Genomic DNA, 19,436 nt, shown 5'->3' on the forward strand with positions numbered 1-19,436 from the left:
TTCCTCCAATCTATAATGTCAACTGAGTCTACTAGTTCAAGTTTTATATGACTTTTCGATTTTTCTAAAAGATTAATAGGCTTTTTAGATTTACTCATTTCTTTTATGGAATGTGCTAACTTTTGATACCATTGCAATTCCACCTGGAGCCATTAATTTCAAACACAAATAACTCATGTTAATCACAATACAGTGAATGTTCAAGACTAACCTTCCGAGAATGGCAGTATATGTAAATGGTGTGTTTATAACGACAAACTCGGCATGTAACTTTCTGTAATGATCCGGAATTCAGACCGCTACCGGCGCTAGGATTCAGATCAATTTAAGGTCGTCGGAACCCGTAGCAAGCCTACTATATGTCCTGTGTACCTGATAAAAATCCCATACATGATCATACATTTTCATAAAACTTACACATTTCACGAACCAAGGCCTGACCTGTACAGGCATCATAAACTGTATACATAAAACCCACACTAGAGCCCTCATCAAATGCTCTAGTATGGTAAACATCACATGCCTCAAGCTTGGTTCAAACATAACTCATCATTAAAACTTTTACATAAAGATCATGAATGTAACGCCCCGGAAATCCGGACCGTTACCGGCGCTAGGATCCAGATCGGCATAAGGCCGCCGGGAACCGTAGCAAGCCTGACATAACCTGTAATCCTGTTTAATCCCATACCTGATCAACAATACTCATAAACCTGTAAACATTGTCATATAACAACCAAGCTCAACCTGAACATAAACATAAACATATCATAAACCTCCACTGGAGCCCTCATCAAATGCTCCAATGGGGTATCTCATCATACATAAGCTTGGTTGAAACATAACCTCATATCTCATATCATAAAGACCATGTACATACAAGTGGGATTAACAATCTGTATTGGTCAAGCACAACTCTATCCTCAATATTCAAATTACATAACATAACTCAAAACACTTTTACATTACATCATAATCATTTGTCATGTCCACAATCTATCTATGACTTCATAACTCTGGCTGACCTCCTGGTCTACCCTGTACCTGCACATCTGATATTAGGGGAGGGGGGGTGAGCTAAAAAGCCCAGTGAGCAGAATAGAGAAAACATATATTAAAATATTTCATGCTCCCATGAAATGCAACACATCACAAACATATCACATAAGGATGGTACTGTCACCTATAGTCCTCAACATAGTCCAATCGTGCCAGGGGCGTAGAATGGGCCTCACTGGTCTTTCTCTTACATACATAACATAACATAACATTCCAATATGCCAGGGGCGTAGAATGGGCCTCACTGGTCTTTCTCTTAACATAGTCCAGGGGCGTAGAATGGGCCTCACTGGCAATCCATACCGTATCCTCATCATATCATATCATAGGAGGACTAGAGGATCATCCAATAGCCAATCCGCATCCACATCATACTATGCAATGCAACATATTCGTGATTTCTAATGCAAACACCCTATAATATCACATGGCATATATGATGCATGAACATGCTCAAAAAGTTATATTTCATTTATTTAAAAACTTAAGGTTTATTCCACTCACCTCTGGCTGAAGCTCTACAGACTCTGAAGCAGCTATCTCACTGCTGGGGTCCTCGGTTCCTCGGGTCCGAACCTACACAGGTGGACTCCAATGAGGGACCAAACATACATAAACATAACTCTAATAGACTCCCCAAAAACCCCCTAGAACATCCTGAAATAATCATAGAATCACATGCATGAAATGGCTGAACAGGGCACTTTCGGCGGCAGGTTCGGCGGCCGAAAGTCCCTCCAGAGCCGAAAGTCAGGCACTTTCGGCGGCACCTTCGGCGGCCGAAAGTCCCAGACAGAGACGAAAGTCTCTTTTCGGGGGCAACTTCGGCAGCCGAATGCTGCCTCCACAAAGGGGGTTCGGCGGCCGAAAGTCACTTCGGCGGCCGAACCTGAGCTTCTCCCGAAGGGCAGAAACTCAGCTCCTCTATGCACATTTCACCTCCCAAGCTCAAATCATGCAAAAACTAGTTCTAAAACATGCATACTCATCATACATCACACCTAGGGGTCTCAAACTATCATATACCCCAACTACAACACTTCAAACACATAAAAACCAACATACATTGTTCAAAATCATAACATAAACCCAAATATTCAAATAACCCTAATATGCATTTCTACCCCATAAATCTACTTAAAACTTGTTAAAAACATACATTGAGCTCAAGATCGGCTCTTACCTCTTGAAGATCGAGAGAGAGACGACCTAAACTCGGAGATCCAAGCAAATGGGCTCCTGAGTCTCCCAAGCTCCAAAACTTGTTTTAAAAGCTCAAAACCTTCAATGCAAGCTCAAAACTTAAGAAAAATGGCGGGGATTTGGAGGAAGAACAAAAGATTTGGGAGAGGGAGGTTGGAAGCTAGCTGTGGCCGAAAATGGGAGAAAACTCACCCATTTCGGCTAAGTCCCCATTTTATAGGTGGCTGGCCAGGCCACGTTCGGGGGCCGAATGTGCCTCCGAATCCATGCAATGTTCGGCGGCCGAACTTGACTTTCGGCGGCCGAACCTGGACTTCCCTCACTCATGCTTTCGGGGGCCTAAAGCACTCCCGATGCGCATGCAAGTTCGGCGGCCGAACCTGACTTTCGGCGGCCGAACCTGAGTTTTCCTCCAAAGACTTTTCATGCAAAAACTCTTTTAAAATCATATTTAAAATCATCAAAACATGAAAACATTTCATGAAAACATGCTTTTACCCTTCTAGAGGTTTCCGACATCCGAGATTCCACCGGACGGTAGGAATTCCGATACCGGAGTCTAGCCGGGTATTACATTCTCCCCCCCTTAAGAACATTCGTCCCCGAATGTTCCTCAACTAACACATGCATAGCATACATCATAACATACATGCAAATACAAAGAGATCTAACCTTAAAAGAGATGAGAGTACTGTTGGAGCATGGACTCCCGTGTCTCCCAAGTGCATTCTTCCATATTGTGGTGGTTCCAAAGGACTTTAACCATCGGGATTTCCTTGTTCCTCAACTTTCTGATCTGAGTGTCTAGGATCCGTACTGGCTGTTCAACATAGGTGAGATCCTCTTGGATCTCCACATCAGGCTCACTAAGAACCTTGCTCGGATCTGACACGAACTTCCTCAACATGGAAACATGGAAAACCGGATGGATTCTTTCCATTGAAGCAGGCAAGTCCAGCTTGTACGACACATTCCCAATCCTTTGCAGGACTTCAAAGGGTCCAATGTACCGTGGAGCCAGCTTACCTTTCTTCCCGAATCGAACCACTCCTTTCATAGGAGACACCTTGAGCAATACCAGATCTCCCTCCTGAAACTCTACCTGTTTCCTGTGGAGGTCTGCATAACTCTTCTGCCTGCTTGTAGCAGTTTTGATTCTCTCTCTGATGATGGGTACCACCCTGCTGGTGATCTCTACTAACTCAGGCCCTGCCAAGGCCTTTTCTCCAACTTCCTCCCAGCAAACAGGTGACCTGCACTTCCTCCCATATAAAGCTTCATATGGAGCCATCCCGATGCTAGCATGATGGCTGTTATTGTAGGCAAACTCCACCAAAGGTAGATGCTGCCTCCAAGAACCGCCAAAATCCAGCACACACATTCTGAGCATATCTTCTATTGTCTGAATGGTCCTCTCTGACTGTCCATCAGTTTGGGGATGGAAGGCAGTACTGAAATCCAATCTAGTATCCATGGCGTTCTGCAGACTCCGCCAAAACCTGGAGGTGAACACTATTGAAACAGGAACCCCATGCAGCCTGACGATCTCATCCACATACACCTGCGCTAACTTGTCCACAGAGTAGTTGCTCCTAACAGGGATGAAGTGAGCAGATTTAGTGAGTCTGTCCACAATCACCCATATGGAGTCTAGTCTGTTGGACGTTGCCGGTAACCCCACTACGAAGTCCATAGCTATATTCTCCCATTTCCACTCTGGAATAGGTAGCGGGTTAAGCATTCCAGCCGGCTTCTGATGTTCTAGCTCCACCCTCTGACATACCTCGCAGGCTGACACAAACTGTGCCACTTCCCTCTTCATAGCTGGCCACCAATACACTCTCTTCAGGTCCTGATACATTTTGGTGGCTCCAGGGTGAACACTGTACCTTGCATTATGAGCCTCTCTCATAATGTCTCCCTTTAGCCCTATGTCATCTGGTACACATAGTCTGTTCCCATAGCAGAGGATCCCCTTATTGTCAAATCTGAACTCTTCACTCTTGCCTGACTGAACAGTCCTGGCAATCTTCACTAACTCTGGGTCCTCGTGCTGCTTCTGAGCCACCTGCTCCAGGAACACAGGTGTCACTCTCATCTGGGCTATCAAAGCACCTGTACCAGACAACTCTAACTGTAGACCTTCATTCATGAGCTTGTAGAACTCCTTCACCACTGGTCTCCTCTCTGCCATGATGTGGGATAGACTGCCTAGTGACTTCCGGCTTAGGGCGTCTGCCACGACATTCACCTTACCCGGATGATACTGAATCTTGCAATCATAGTCACTGAGCAGTTCTACCCATCTTCTCTGTCTCAAATTCAAATCTCTCTGACTCAAGATGTGCTGCAGGCTCTTATGATCTGTGAAGATCTCACATTTTACCCCATAGAGGTAATGCCTCCACATCTTGAGTGCAAAGATGACTGCTGCCATCTCAAGATCGTGTGTGGGGTAATTCAACTCATGCCTCTTCAGCTGTCTGGAAGCATAAGCGATCACCCTACCATTCTGCATTAACACACAACCCAAGCCTACTCTGGATGCATCACAGAACACTGTGAAGTCATCATTGCTAGTTGGCAGAGCTAACACTGGTGCTGAAGTTAACCTCTTCTTGAGCTCCTCAAAACTTTCTTCACACTGGTCGGTCCATACGAACCTCTGGTTCTTTCTGGTCAATCTGGTTAGAGGAGCTGCAATCTTTGAGAAGTCCTGAACGAACCTCCTGTAATAACCAGCCAAACCCAAGAAACTTCTGATCTCTGTCACTGAGGTGGGTCTAGGCTAGTTAGTCACAGCCTCTATCTTCTTGGGGTCTACTTCAATTCCGTTCTCTGACACTACATGCCCCAAGAACGAGATGCTCCTCAACCAGAACTCACACTTGGAGAACTTGGCATACAAGCCATGTTCCCTCAAGGTCTGCAGAACTATCCTCAGATGATGGGCATGCTCCTCTGCATTTCTGGAATACACTAAGATATCATCTATAAAGACAATAACAAAGTGATCCAGGTACTGTCTAAACACTCTGTTCATGAGGTCCATGAATGCTGCAGGGGCGTTGGTCAGCCCGAACGGCATCACAAGGAACTCATAGTGCCCATATCTGGTCCTGAAAGCTGTCTTTGGCACATCCTCTTCTCTGATCCTCAGCTGATGATACCCAGATCTCAGATCTATTTTGGAGAAACAACCCGCTCCTGCTAGCTGGTCGAATAGATCATCGATCCTTGGAAATGGGTACTTATTCTTGGTAGTGACTTTGTTCAACTGCCGGTAGTCGATACAAAGTCTAAGGGATCCATCCTTCTTTCTTACAAACAGCACTGGAGCACCCCAGGGTGAGGTACTCGGTCGGATGAAGCCATTGTCTACCAACTCTTGCAACTGTTCTTTCAATTCTTTCAACTCAGCTGGTGCCATCCTGTAGGGAGGGATAGAGATCGGTCTAGTTCCAGGCATCAATTCAATCTCGAACTCTATCTCCCTAACAGGTGGTAAACCTGGCAACTCGTCTGGGAACACATCTAAAAACTCATTGACCACTGGCACTGCGGCGGGCTCTCTAATCTGACTATCTAGCTCTCTCACATGAGCCAAATACCCCTGACATCCCCTCCTAAGCAACCTACGAGCCTGAAGAGATGAGATCAAACCTCTAGGTGTACCCCTCCTGTCTCCTCTGAAGACGACCTCTGATCCATCCTGACCTCTGAACCTGACTACCTTGTCCCTGCAGTCCAAGGTAGCACCATGGGTAGATAACCAGTCCATCCCTAGAATGACGTCAAAATCTGTCAACTCTAGAACCACAAGGTCGGCGGACATGCATCTCCCCTCAATAAAAACTGGACTACACTGACAGACTGACTCTGCCACTGATGGATCACACTTGGGTCCACTGACCCAGAGAGGACACTCTAACCCAGAGACCATTAATCCCAACCTCTCTATGGCCCTCGGAGCAATAAAAGAATGAGATGCACCAGGGTCCATCAATGCATACACATCAGAACACCCAATGACTAAGTTACCTGCCACCACGGTGTTAGATGCATCTGCCTCCTGCTGTGTCATGGTGAAGATCCTTGCTGGAGCTGACGGACCCTCACCTCTGAACCCTGCTGAAGAAGAGGCTGACCCTCTCCCTCTGCCTCTGCCACTGGCCTGTGTCATGGCTGGAGCTACTGGCTGTGCCACACTACCAGAAGCTGTCTGCTGAGACTGTGTCACAAAAGCTGCTCTAGGACACTCTCGTGCTATGTGTCCCTCCTGCCCACATCTGAAGCAGGCTGATGTCCCAACCAGACATACTCCTCTGTGCGGTCTCCCACATTTCTTACATACTGCATTCTCTGCACCTGAACTCGAGCCACTTCCTAATCCCAGACCTAACTTGATCTTGCTCCAGAACTTGTTCTTCTTAAACTTCTTGGTGGTACTGCCCCACCTCTTACTGCATGAGCTTAAGGAAGAAGGATCCACTTTTCCCCTACCTAGGGTTTTGGAACCAGAAGGCTGTGCTGCTGACTGTTTGACTTTTCCCTCGATGATAGCACTAGCCTCCATCCTCCTAGCCATGTCTACTATGGCATGAAAACTCTCTCTATCTGCTGACTGTATCAAGGAGGAATACCTGGAATGGAGCTTCATGATATACCTCCTTGACTTCTTCTGGTCTGTATCAAGGTTCTGCCCAGCAAATGGCAGCAACTCCATAAACCTGTCAGTATATTCATCTACACTCATGTCATCAGTTTGCCTCAACTGCTCAAATTCTATCATCTTCATTTCCCTTGAACTATCAGGGAAAGCCCACCCTGCAAATTCATTAGCGAACTCCTTCCATGATAGACTATCCACCCTCGGTTTCACATAGCTCTTGAACCACTCACGGGCCTTCTTGCATTTTAGTGTGAACCCAGCCATCTGAATGGCTCTACTGTCATCCGCCCCTATCTCATCTGTTATCGCCTTGACCCTCTCCAAATATACAAACGGGTCATCACCTGACTCAAACTGGGGAGCACCCAACTTCATATAATCAGTCATTCTGACCTTGCTCCCTCCAGATGAGCTAGGTTGAGATATTTGGGTTTCTGGGACAGTAGGTGCTGCTGGTGGTGGAGGAGGTGCAACATTTTCTGTGGTAGGGTTTACTGGATTTGGGTAATAGGGTGGGGGTGGATACATAGGGTACTGTGGGTATGGTGGGTAATATGGTGGGTATGGCATCTGTGTGGGGTAAGGGCTAAAACTAGGGTAATCCGATGTACCTCCCATCGAATACCCGGGATTCTGTGAGAAAGGTGGGTAATGAGGTGGCTGAACAAAACCCGAGGCCTGAGTGCCTCCTTGGGACTCTCCCATACCTTCCTCTGATATACTCATCCTCAAACTGCCATCCCTCCTCTGGTCCACATCCATGTCATCTCCCACATCTTCTGACATTCCTCCCTGAACTGTTCCTCGTACTGACCTGCTTCTACCCAGATCCAGAGACCTTCTAGGGTCTCTCACTGCTCTTTCTCTGTTAGACCTGCTAGACATTGCCCTAGGCAATGCTGGAGGACGGGCGCTCATGCCCTCATCCTCAGGTGGCACTCCAGTCAATCTTGCAGATCGACGAGTTCCTCTCATCCTGTTTTCTGAAAAACCACACATAGCACGAACATCAGCATCATATGGTTCATGTGGGCACACATGAACCCTCATCACATACATCGCATACATAACATATCATTTATGCACATGTATATAATCATGGCATATTACATTATCATGTAAGACAGGACTCCACATCCTATCCTAGTGGACATGACTTTTCCTATTGTGCTTGACCTGCTATAACATCTATGAGCCCGACACTCTAGGTCCGACCATATGAACCTAGGGCTCTGATACCACTCTGTAACGCCCCGGAAATCCGGACCGTTACCGGCGCTAGGATCCAGATCGGCATAAGGCCGCCGGGAACCGTAGCAAGCCTGACATAACCTGTAATCCTGTTTAATCCCATACCTGATCAACAATACTCATAAACCTGTAAACATTGTCATATAACAACCAAGCTCAACCTGAACATAAACATAAACATATCATAAACCTCCACTGGAGCCCTCATCAAATGCTCCAATGGGGTATCTCATCATACATAAGCTTGGTTGAAACATAACCTCATATCTCATATCATAAAGACCATGTACATACAAGTGGGATTAACAATCTGTATTGGTCAAGCACAACTCTATCCTCAATATTCAAATTACATAACATAACTCAAAACACTTTTACATTACATCATAATCATTTGTCATGTCCACAATCTATCTATGACTTCATAACTCTGGCTGACCTCCTGGTCTACCCTGTACCTGCACATCTGATATTAGGGGAGGGGGGGTGAGCTAAAAAGCCCAGTGAGCAGAATAGAGAAAACATATATTAAAATATTTCATGCTCCCATGAAATGCAACACATCACAAACATATCACATAAGGATGGTACTGTCACCTATAGTCCTCAACATAGTCCAATTGTGCCAGGGGCGTAGAATGGGCCTCACTGGTCTTTCTCTTACATACATAACATAACATAACATTCCAATATGCCAGGGGCGTAGAATGGGCCTCACTGGTCTTTCTCTTAACATAGTCCAGGGGCGTAGAATGGGCCTCACTGGCAATCCATACCGTATCCTCATCATATCATATCATAGGAGGACTAGAGGATCATCCAATAGCCAATCCGCATCCACATCATACTATGCAATGCAACATATTCGTGATTTCTAATGCAAACACCCTATAATATCACATGGCATATATGATGCATGAACATGCTCAAAAAGTTATATTTCATTTATTTAAAAACTTAAGGTTTATTCCACTCACCTCTGGCTGAAGCTCTACAGACTCTGAAGCAGCTATCTCACTGCTGGGGTCCTCGGTTCCTCGGGTCCGAACCTACACAGGTGGACTCCAATGAGGGACCAAACATACATAAACATAACTCTAATAGACTCCCCAAAAACCCCCTAGAACATCCTGAAATAATCATAGAATCACATGCATGAAATGGCTGAACAGGGCACTTTCGGCGGCAGGTTCGGCGGCCGAAAGTCCCTCCAGAGCCGAAAGTCAGGCACTTTCGGCGGCACCTTCTGCGGCCGAAAGTCCCAGACAGAGACGAAAGTCTCTTTTCGGGGGCAACTTCGGCAGCCGAATGCTGCCTCCACAAAGGGGGTTCGGCGGCCGAACCTGAGCTTCTCCCGAAGGGCAGAAACTCAGCTCCTCTATGCACATTTCACCTCCCAAGCTCAAATCATGCAAAAACTAGTTCTAAAACATGCATACTCATCATACATCACACCTAGGGGTCTCAAACTATCATATACCCCAACTACAACACTTCAAACACACAAAAACCAACATACATTGTTCAAAATCATAACATAAACCCAAATATTCAAATAACCCTAATATGCATTTCTACCCCATAAATCTACTTAAAACTTGTTAAAAACATACATTGAGCTCAAGATCGGCTCTTACCTCTTGAAGATCGAGAGAGAGACGACCTAAACTCGGAGATCCAAGCAAATGGGCTCCTGAGTCTCCCAAGCTCCAAAACTTGTTTTAAAAGCTCAAAACCTTCAATGCAAGCTCAAAACTTAAGAAAAATGGCGGGGATTTGGAGGAAGAACAAAAGATTTGGGAGAGGGAGGTTGGAAGCTAGCTGTGGCCGAAAATGGGAGAAAACTCACCCATTTCGGCTAAGTCCCCATTTTATAGGTGGCTGGCCAGGCCACGTTCGGGGGCCGAATGTGCCTCCGAATCCATGCAATGTTCGGCGGCCGAACTTGACTTTCGGCGGCCGAACCTGGACTTCCCTCACTCATGCTTTCGGGGGCCTAAAGCACTCCCGATGCGCATGCAAGTTCGGCGGCCGAACCTGACTTTCGGCGGCCGAACCTGAGTTTTCCTCCAAAGACTTTTCATGCAAAAACTCTTTTAAAATCATATTTAAAATCATCAAAACATGAAAACATTTCATGAAAACATGCTTTTACCCTTCTAGAGGTTTCCGACATCCGAGATTCCACCGGACGGTAGGAATTCCGATACCGGAGTCTAGCCGGGTATTACAATGAACAACATGGATTTACAAAAAACATATACTAGGGCCAAGCACAATTCTAATCCATTAAATAATGCATGTCCACAACTATTCTATTACTTTAAACTATACCAACTACTATGTCGGCTTCCTGAGCTATTTTCGACCCTGGAAACCTGGGGTTAGGGGAAAGGGATAAGCTATAAGAGCCTAGTGACTCGCGGTTGTCGAAGCCGATCAAAAATAACCTTTCCGGTTATCAACAATATTACTACTGCAGATAGTGGTAAAGGATCGAATCCATAGAGAATTGAAAACTAATCTATTTTTCTCAACAAGACCAAGAGAGTTAACTGAAAGCGCAACTGAAAGCAAGTAACTGAAAGTGGAATAAAAATAAAGTGCAATAAAAGTAAAATGGGGGGGTTTTAGATTGATTTCATTAGCAAACTACTGAAAGCAATTAAATGAGCACGTAATTAAAATTAAAGAGAAATCAATATAAGAAAGGTCTAGTTGAAGAGATGGATCCACTTTGGTTGTTTGGATTGATCATTGAAACTTATATTCTCTTGATTGATTCAATAGATTAGTTATGGAGATGGAAAACGCTTCTCACCACCATGTCTCTCCTTATGATTAAATCAATTAGGGAACGTCCTCTAATTAATTACTAATTAACAAATTGCCAAGGAACGTCCTTGGGCCTTAGGCATCAAAACAATTGTCAATTGCATGAAGAAATAGAGAGATCCAATCCTAGCTACTCAAACGCATGAGATGTTGCTTGATCATACAATTCCTTAGTTGTTACACCAAGTGTTCTTATGTTTGAATAATTCCAGCCATTACGGACTAAAAATTATCCAAACTAACAATCAATTACCTTGCAATCAAGAATCAAGTGGCCAAATTGATCAAAACAACAAAGTAATAATAGATTCAAGCACCAAATTATATGAATATTGAACAAACCAAAGACAAATAGTTTATGTTCAGATCTCACAATTCATAAGACAACCTTAGTTTCAACCAATCTTCAACTAGAATTAAAGGGTTTCAGCCTCTGATAGAGCATAATTTAGTCCATTTTATATTAATATTATTGATAAATATTTACATGATTTCTGCTTAATTTATTGCTTTTAATATTATTTTGTAGAAAATGGTGTAAAAGGACAATTTGGAGAAAAACCCCCTAAAACTGCCTTATTTAGAGCCAAAAAATAATTGGGCAGCAAAAGGACACTTGGGCCCGCACATAGCAGCCCATGGATACGGACGGCCCAATCCGCACAAATCCACTTCACGCGGACCTGCCAAGGCGCTCCACCATTCACTTTAACGAGCATGCACGTGTGACCCACCTTCAGCATTCATGCACAATGGTCCAAGGACCAGCATATGGCCAACACTCACGCTCACCAGCACTCCAGTGGACCAGCCTATGCACAATCCTTCACGCATGGGCTCCACCTCAACACTCACGCCCCAGCTCCCGCACATTCCTTCACCTTGGGCCGAGCGCGCAAATGGACCAACACTCATGCACAAGCTCAACGTTCATCACTTCACAAGGCCCATTCCCGCAGGCTCCTGCACCTTCACGCGTGGACCGCCGAATCAAGTTCACTCACAAGGGCCCGCCTTCAACGCCCACGCGCGCACGAGCTCCAGCACACGCTTAGAACCACGTGGACCAAAACTTCCGAATTAGCATAACTCTCCAGCTCTATTTAAAGAGCTCTAAGCGGCCAGAAGAAGGGCATCTCTCCAATTTTCTTCAGTTCGGCAATTTCCGCTGCTCCAAGCGCACAGGGCAGATTCCTCTCAATTTTTGGTTCTTTTCTTTTCCTTTTAATTTTCTGTTTTTAATTCAGCCAATGAGTAGCTGATTTCTTTAATTCTAGTTGAAGATTGGTTGAAACTAAGGTTGTTTAAATGGTTGTGAGATCTGAACATAAATTATTGTCTTTGGTTTTGTTCAATATTTATGCAATTGATGCTTTAATTACATGATTACTTTGTTGTTTTGATCAAATTGGCCACTTGATTTTAATTGCAAAGTTAATTGATTGTTAGTTGGGATTATTTTTAGTCCGTAATTGCTGGAAATATTCTGACCTTAGAACACTTGGCGTAAAAACCAAGGAATTGCATGATCTAGCATTATCTCCATACGTTTGGGTAGCTAGGATTGGATCTCTCTATTTCTTTATGCAATTGACAATTGTTTTGATGCCTATGGCCCAAGGACGTTCCTTGGCAATTTGTTAATTAGTAATTAATTAGAGAACGTTCCCTAATTAATTTAATCATAAGGAGAGACATGGTGGTGAGAAGCGTTTTCCACCCCCATAACTAATCTATTGAACTAATCAAGATAATTTAAGTTTCAATGATTAACCCAAACAACCAAAGTGGATCCATATCTTCAACTAGGCTTTTCTCATATTGATTTACTCTTTTATTTTAATTATTTGCTTTCTATTATTACTCTCATTATTAGTTACTACAATCAATCTCAAACCCCCTCATTTTACTTTTATTGCAATTTATTTTTATTCTGCTTCCAGTTTATCTCATTTGATCCCACTTTCAGTCTTTTATCTCATCTTTAATTTATTATTGTTTCAGTTTATTTTATTGGTCTTGTTGAGAAAAATAAATAGGTAATCAATTCTCTGTGGATTCGATCCTTTCACCACTATCTGCAGTTGTAAAATTGTTGATAACCAGAAAGGTTATTTTTGACCGGCCTCGACAACCGCGAGTCAGCCTCTCATGGCTGAAACAAAACAGAAAATAAAAAGAAAAGAGGAAAGAAAGATGAAGAAGGAACCCATTGGAGAGCTTAGAGAACCTTGCGCCCTTCTTGGCCGAATGGGGAATTGAAGTCCTTAAGGGGCTGTGCGGCAGCCTTGGAGATGAATTTATAAGGTTCTTGTGATGCCCTAGTGGCTGTCCAAGCTGCTGCCCACGTGCTGCCCAAGGGCTGCCCAAGTGCTGCCCATAACTTGCACATTAATGAGGTAGAGCCTCTCTTTTGCATTTTGAATTTTGAATGTGCATGGCATGTGTGGCTTCTTTGGCTTTTTTGGCAAGCTGAATTTGAATTTCAAAATCTAAATGTGCATCTTGAAGATTTGACTTCTTGAATAAGGAAAAGGATTCTTAAAGATCTTGAATTTCAAACTGATCTTTTGACTGCACTTTCCTTATTTGACACTTTCCTTATTTAGCACTTTCCTTAATAAGCTGAATCTTGATTTTGAATTTTGAATTCCATTCAGGATTTGAAATTTGAATTTCAAATTGCTTTCCTTATTTGGCTCCTTTCAAGGTGCACTTGGAATGCTTGCTCTCCTTTGCTCCATTTAAGGCATTTTTTTGGAGATTTTCATCAAATTGTCTCTTTACACCATTTTCTGCAGAATATCATTAAAATCACAAAATTAGGCAGAAATAATGTAAATTAACATCAATAAAATCATAATAAAATGGACTAAATTATGCTCTATCAAATACCCCCATACCTAGCATTTTGCTTGTCCTCAAGCAAATAAACATAGTCAAACAAGCTTTCTTTGCTACTTGATCCTTATTTCCACTTAAGCTCTTACTCTAGACAGCTATTTTGAATCATTGCAGTGAAGAATATATGCATGAAGATTACTCACCTTCTTTCCTTATTTTCCTTTACTTACCATGGCTAGGATTTGTTTTCCTCAAGAGAGAGATCATACATGCACATATTATTTATTCAGATAAGACTTTTTCTAACTTTCAGAGTGACATGCCCTTACCTTGAAGTACTTTATTCAGCCTTTTTGCACTTTATCCTTGCTTGAAAAAGTCACCAACCTTTTGACGTGAAGGTACATATTTGTAATACCCACCCCTAGTTACTCAGTTGGTCATCTGTCCAAGTGGCTACTAGCTCTGTTCATAGTCTTTTGACCATTGAAACAGTTTTTTTTTTCAATTTGTGCTTTTGGAGTCTAAGCCTTTGTTGAATTTCTTTCTCTCAATGATTTGAGCAAATCAACACCAATTGCTAAAACAAGTCATGTTGAGTTCATTCACACAATTTTCAATTTATTCTCTCTAATGAGTGTCATCAATATGTTTTTCACCACGGCAAGCTCAAAGATTCAATTCAAAAGGCAATTCTCAAACATGAATATAACTCACTGCAATTGATTCAACATAAGTTTAAAGAGTCATCACATCAATGGGGTCATGGAAAGAAAAGCTCATCAACATAGTCTATCAGTTTGAGTAGAGCAAAACAAAAAGAAGAAGAAGGTTGTGGTTGTGTGTGTTATTGAAAGCATTAAACTAAAGGAAAACTAAAAGCAAAAATCGCATGAACTGAAGAAAAAAAGAAAAAAATTGCAAAACTGAAACGAAAATAATTCGCAAACTGAAGGGAGTCTTGCGCAAAAACTGAAAGGAAAAAGAAGAAGAAGAAAGAAGAAGAAGGAGAGATATGCACCCCCACACCTAAATCATGCATTGTCCTCAATGTATAGAAAATATTAAAATGCAAAAGAAAACTGAGTACTCCCCTGGGTGTGGTGTGCATGGTGCGATCCACTTGATTAAGGCTCAAATAATTAGGAAAGGGAAAAGAGTCCCAACTGCATTGAGTAAAAAGTGTAGCACTCCTTTTGATTTGGTCATAACCCATCCTATTTTTTCCATGTACTCATGAAGTAGCATGATTAGCTTCTCTTCTTTCAGATGAGGTGTGCTTCTAGCTCTCATGTTTGCATTTTTTAGCACTTCCAACTTCAATTCATATTTCTCCATAGCTAGCTGCAATTTAGTATTGAATTCAGGCAAAACAAACTCTACCTTATCTAGAGGTTTGGGGAGGCATTGATCTGCATGGTCCTTTGGGTTGGGTACTTGGAATACCATTTGTTCCTTGTGAGCATGGGTTGTTTGCATTGGATCTATGGCTGAATTGGTTTCAGTTTCCTCTTTCTGCGCAGGACTTACCTGAAAGGGATGACTGTCCTACGGTTCAAGCTGAAGAGGCGTGCCTAGAATGCTCTTTGTCTGTGCAAGGTTGATCTGTGCACCAAGCTGAAGTGGTGCGGTCTGCCTCTGTTCATTCAGCGCATGGCTGTAGTCCATCTGTTGGATGCAACAGTCAGTTTCTTTCAGTTCTGGCTCTTTCTGGCTTTCTTCCCTGCAAATATCATTGTTTAGTATATCATTTTGATTCATATAAAAAACATCTTTTCTCAAATAATCAATGATGTCTAAACTATCAACAAGTTCTGTTTGACCAGTTTGTTTGGACAAACAGTTTTCTGGTGGTGTTTCTTTAGCAGCTTGTTCTTGTACTTATGAGATTTCATCATCAGTCTCATCATCTTAAAACTCTTCCTCACATCTGGCATCTTGAAGCTCCTTTTCACTTCTCAAGGTAGTGGTACTAACATTCTGTCTAGGATTAGTTTTAGTTTGAGAAGGGAGCTTACCTTGGGATTTAGATCTGCTCAAAGATGCAGTCAGCAGTCCTATGTCCTGTCGCATGCTTTGCATGGAACTTACCATTGTTTCCATCATCTTTTCAAGGTGCTGGATGGAATTTGGAGGTGCTAGTTGGGCTTGATATCCTTGATAATGCCTCTTCATAACTAAAGTCTGGATAGTCTCTCCAGCCTGGACTGTATGTATTATAGTATGGATCATGTCTAGGCTGTTCATAGAATCCTCCAAATGCATGAACTGGTTGGTCTTCCTCATAAAGGGTAGGACATTGATCAGTTGGGTGTCCTACATATGCGCAAATCCCACATGGCCTAGGTGGCTGGGATGCTTGAACCTGTCGAACTATTCATATGGCAAAATCTTTCATAACAGATGTGAGTTGAGAATAGAGAACAGATGTACTTACCTCATCCATGATTCAGATCTGCGATGGTGACTTGCTTTGGTGAAAGGATGGGCAATTCGAATAGTGAAGAGAAGGTGAGATGGTGCGATGGAGATGTTTCAGAAGAGATCTGCGATGGTGGCTTCTTTAGAGGCAGATTCGGTGGTGCTTTGTTCCTGATTTGGTCCTGCAAGAAAAACAAATAAGTTAAATCAATTCTCCGGCAACGGCGCCAACTTTTGACTCGCGGTTGTCGAAGCCGGTCAAAAATAACCTTTCTGGTTATCAACAATATTACTACTGCAGATAGTGGTAAAGGATCGAATCCACAAAGAATTGAAAACTAATCTATTTTTCTCAACAAGACCAAGAGAGTTAACTGAAAGCGCAACTGAAAGCAAGTAACTAAAAGCGGAATAAAAATAAAGTGCAATAAAAGTAAAATGGGGAGTTTTAGATTGATTTGATTAGTAAACTACTGAAAGCAATTAAATGAGCAAGTAATTAAAATTAAAGAGAAATCAATATGAGAAAGGTCTAGTTGAAGAGATAGATCCACTTTGGTTGTTTGGATTGATCATTGAAACTTATGTTCTCTTGATTGATTCAATAGATTAGTTATGGAGATGGAAAACGCTTCTCACCACCATGTCTCTCCTTATGATTAAATCAATTAGGGAACGTCCTCTAATTAATTACTAGTTAACAAATTGCCAAGGAACGTCCTTGGGCCTTAGGCATCAAAATAATTGTCAATTGCATGAAGAAATAGAGAGATCCAATCCTAGCTACTCAAACGCATGAGATGTTGCTAGATCATACAATTCCTTAGTTGTTATACCAAGTGTTCTTATGTTTGAATAATTCCAGCAATTACAGACTAAAAATTATCCAAACTAACAATCAATTACCTTGCAATCAAGAATCAAGTGGCCAATTTGATCAAAACAACAAAGTAATAATAGATTCAAGCACCAAATTGTATGAATATTGAACAAACCAAAGACAAATAGTTTATGTTCAGATCTTACAATCCATAAAACAACCTTAGTTTCAACCAATCTTCAACTAGAATTAAAGGGTTTTAGCCTCTCATGGCTGAAACAAAACAGAAAATAAAAAGAAAAGAGGAAAGAAAGATGAAGAAGGAACCCATTGGAGAGCTTGGAGAACCTTGCGCCCTTCTTGGCCGAATGGGGAATTGAAGTCCTTAAGAGGCTGTACGGCAGCCTTGGAGATGAATTTATAAGGTTCTTGTGATGCCCTAGTGGCTGTCCAAGCTGCTGCCCACGTGCTGCCCAAGGGCTGCCCAAGTGCTGCCCATATCTTGCACATTAATGAGGTGGAGCCTCTCTTTTGCAATTTGAATTTTGAATATGCATGGCATGTGTGGCATGTGTGGCTTCTTTGGCTTTTTTGGCAAGCTGAATTTGAATTTCAAAATCTGAATGTGCATCTTGAAGATTTGACTTCTTGAATAAGGAAAAGGATTCTTGAAGATCTTGAATTTCAAACTATTCTTTTGACTGCACTTTCCTTATTTGGCACTTTTCTTATTTAGCACTTTCCTTAATAAGCTGAATCTTGATTTTGAATTTTGAATTCCATTAAGGATTTGAAATTTGAATTTCAAATTGCTTTCCTTATTTGGCTCCTTTCAAGGTGCACTTGGAATGCTTGCTCTCCTTTGCTCCATTTAAGGCATTTTTTGGGGATTTTCATCAAATTGTCTCTTTATACCATTTTCTGCAGAATATCATTAAAATCACAAAATTAGGCAGAAATAATGTAAATTAACATAAAAAACATCATAATAAAATGGACTAAATTATGCTCTATCATCTAGTGAGCAGAACATAAAAACAGTTTAATAAACATATGCTCATATGAAATGCGTCACAACACAAACAATTCACATCAAGATGGACTTGTCACCAGTAACCCTCTACATAATCCAATGTGCCCGACCCTCGACGGAGCTCCTCAGGACTTTCGCTTAAACATAACATAACATATCCATAAATGCCAGGGGCGTAGAATGGGCCTTGACCTGGACTTTCTCTTACATATTGCCAAGGGCATAGAATGGGCCTCGACCTGGACTTTCGTATCATATCATATCATATCATATCAAGGGCTAGTGAGTCATCCAACATCTATCCAAAACAACAGTAAATTATGCAATGCATCATATTCATGAATTCTAATGCAAAATAACCTAATAAATAAACATGGCATTCGTGATGCATGAACATGCTTAAAAAGTTTGATTACTTTAAAACAATAGATTAGTTTAGTTCTACTCACCTCTGGCTGACGTTTGCCTAACACTGCAGCAGCTAACTCACTGCTGGCCTCTACGGTCTCCCAGGTCCGATCCTACACAGATGGACTCAAATGAGGGACCAAACATAGCTATTACGAGACTCTAAACAACTTCTCAAACCCCCCTAAAACAACACAAAACATGCATACAAAACAAGCAAAGGAAGGCTGGGCAGAGGACTTTCGGTGGCAGGTTCGGCGGCCGAAGGTCCTCCACAGATCTGAAAGTCAGGGGCTTTCGGGGGCAAGTTCAGCGGCCTAAACTCCACACAGATCTAAAAGTCAGCAACCTTCAGGGGCGGGTTCGGCTGCCGAAACCCCACCACAGATTCAAAAGTCATGCTTTCGGGGGCAGGTTAGGCGGCTAAAAGGCTGCCTCCACAATCAGGTTCGACGGCCGAACTTGGGTTCTCCAGCAAGGCAGAACCCGATTATGCCCTATGCATACAGCCACCCAACTCTCCAATCCTCACACCCAACTCCTCAAAAGCATGCATACTCACTCAAACATGCACAAGGGGTATAAAAACTAGCCTAAACCCCAACAAACAACAATAAGAAACACATAAGAGCAAACATTCATTAAAAACAAAACTCAAACCCTATAGCATTAGATCTAACCATTTCATGCATTTCTAACCCTAACCCTTAACCCTTTCTTAAAACTTGATTAAAATGTTAGAAAAACAAGGATCTAGGCTTACCTCTTGGAGATCTAGGAGTCACAGTAACCCCAACGTGGAGATGAGTCCAAACGGTCTCCGAAGGTTTCCAAGGTTTCAAAACTTAGATTTAAGCTCAAATCTTCAAAAACGAGGGAAAACTCATTAA

This window comes from Manihot esculenta, chromosome 18 (genome assembly GCF_001659605.2).
Source record: "Manihot esculenta cultivar AM560-2 chromosome 18, M.esculenta_v8, whole genome shotgun sequence".
NCBI classification, from domain to species: Eukaryota; Viridiplantae; Streptophyta; class Magnoliopsida; order Malpighiales; family Euphorbiaceae; genus Manihot; species Manihot esculenta.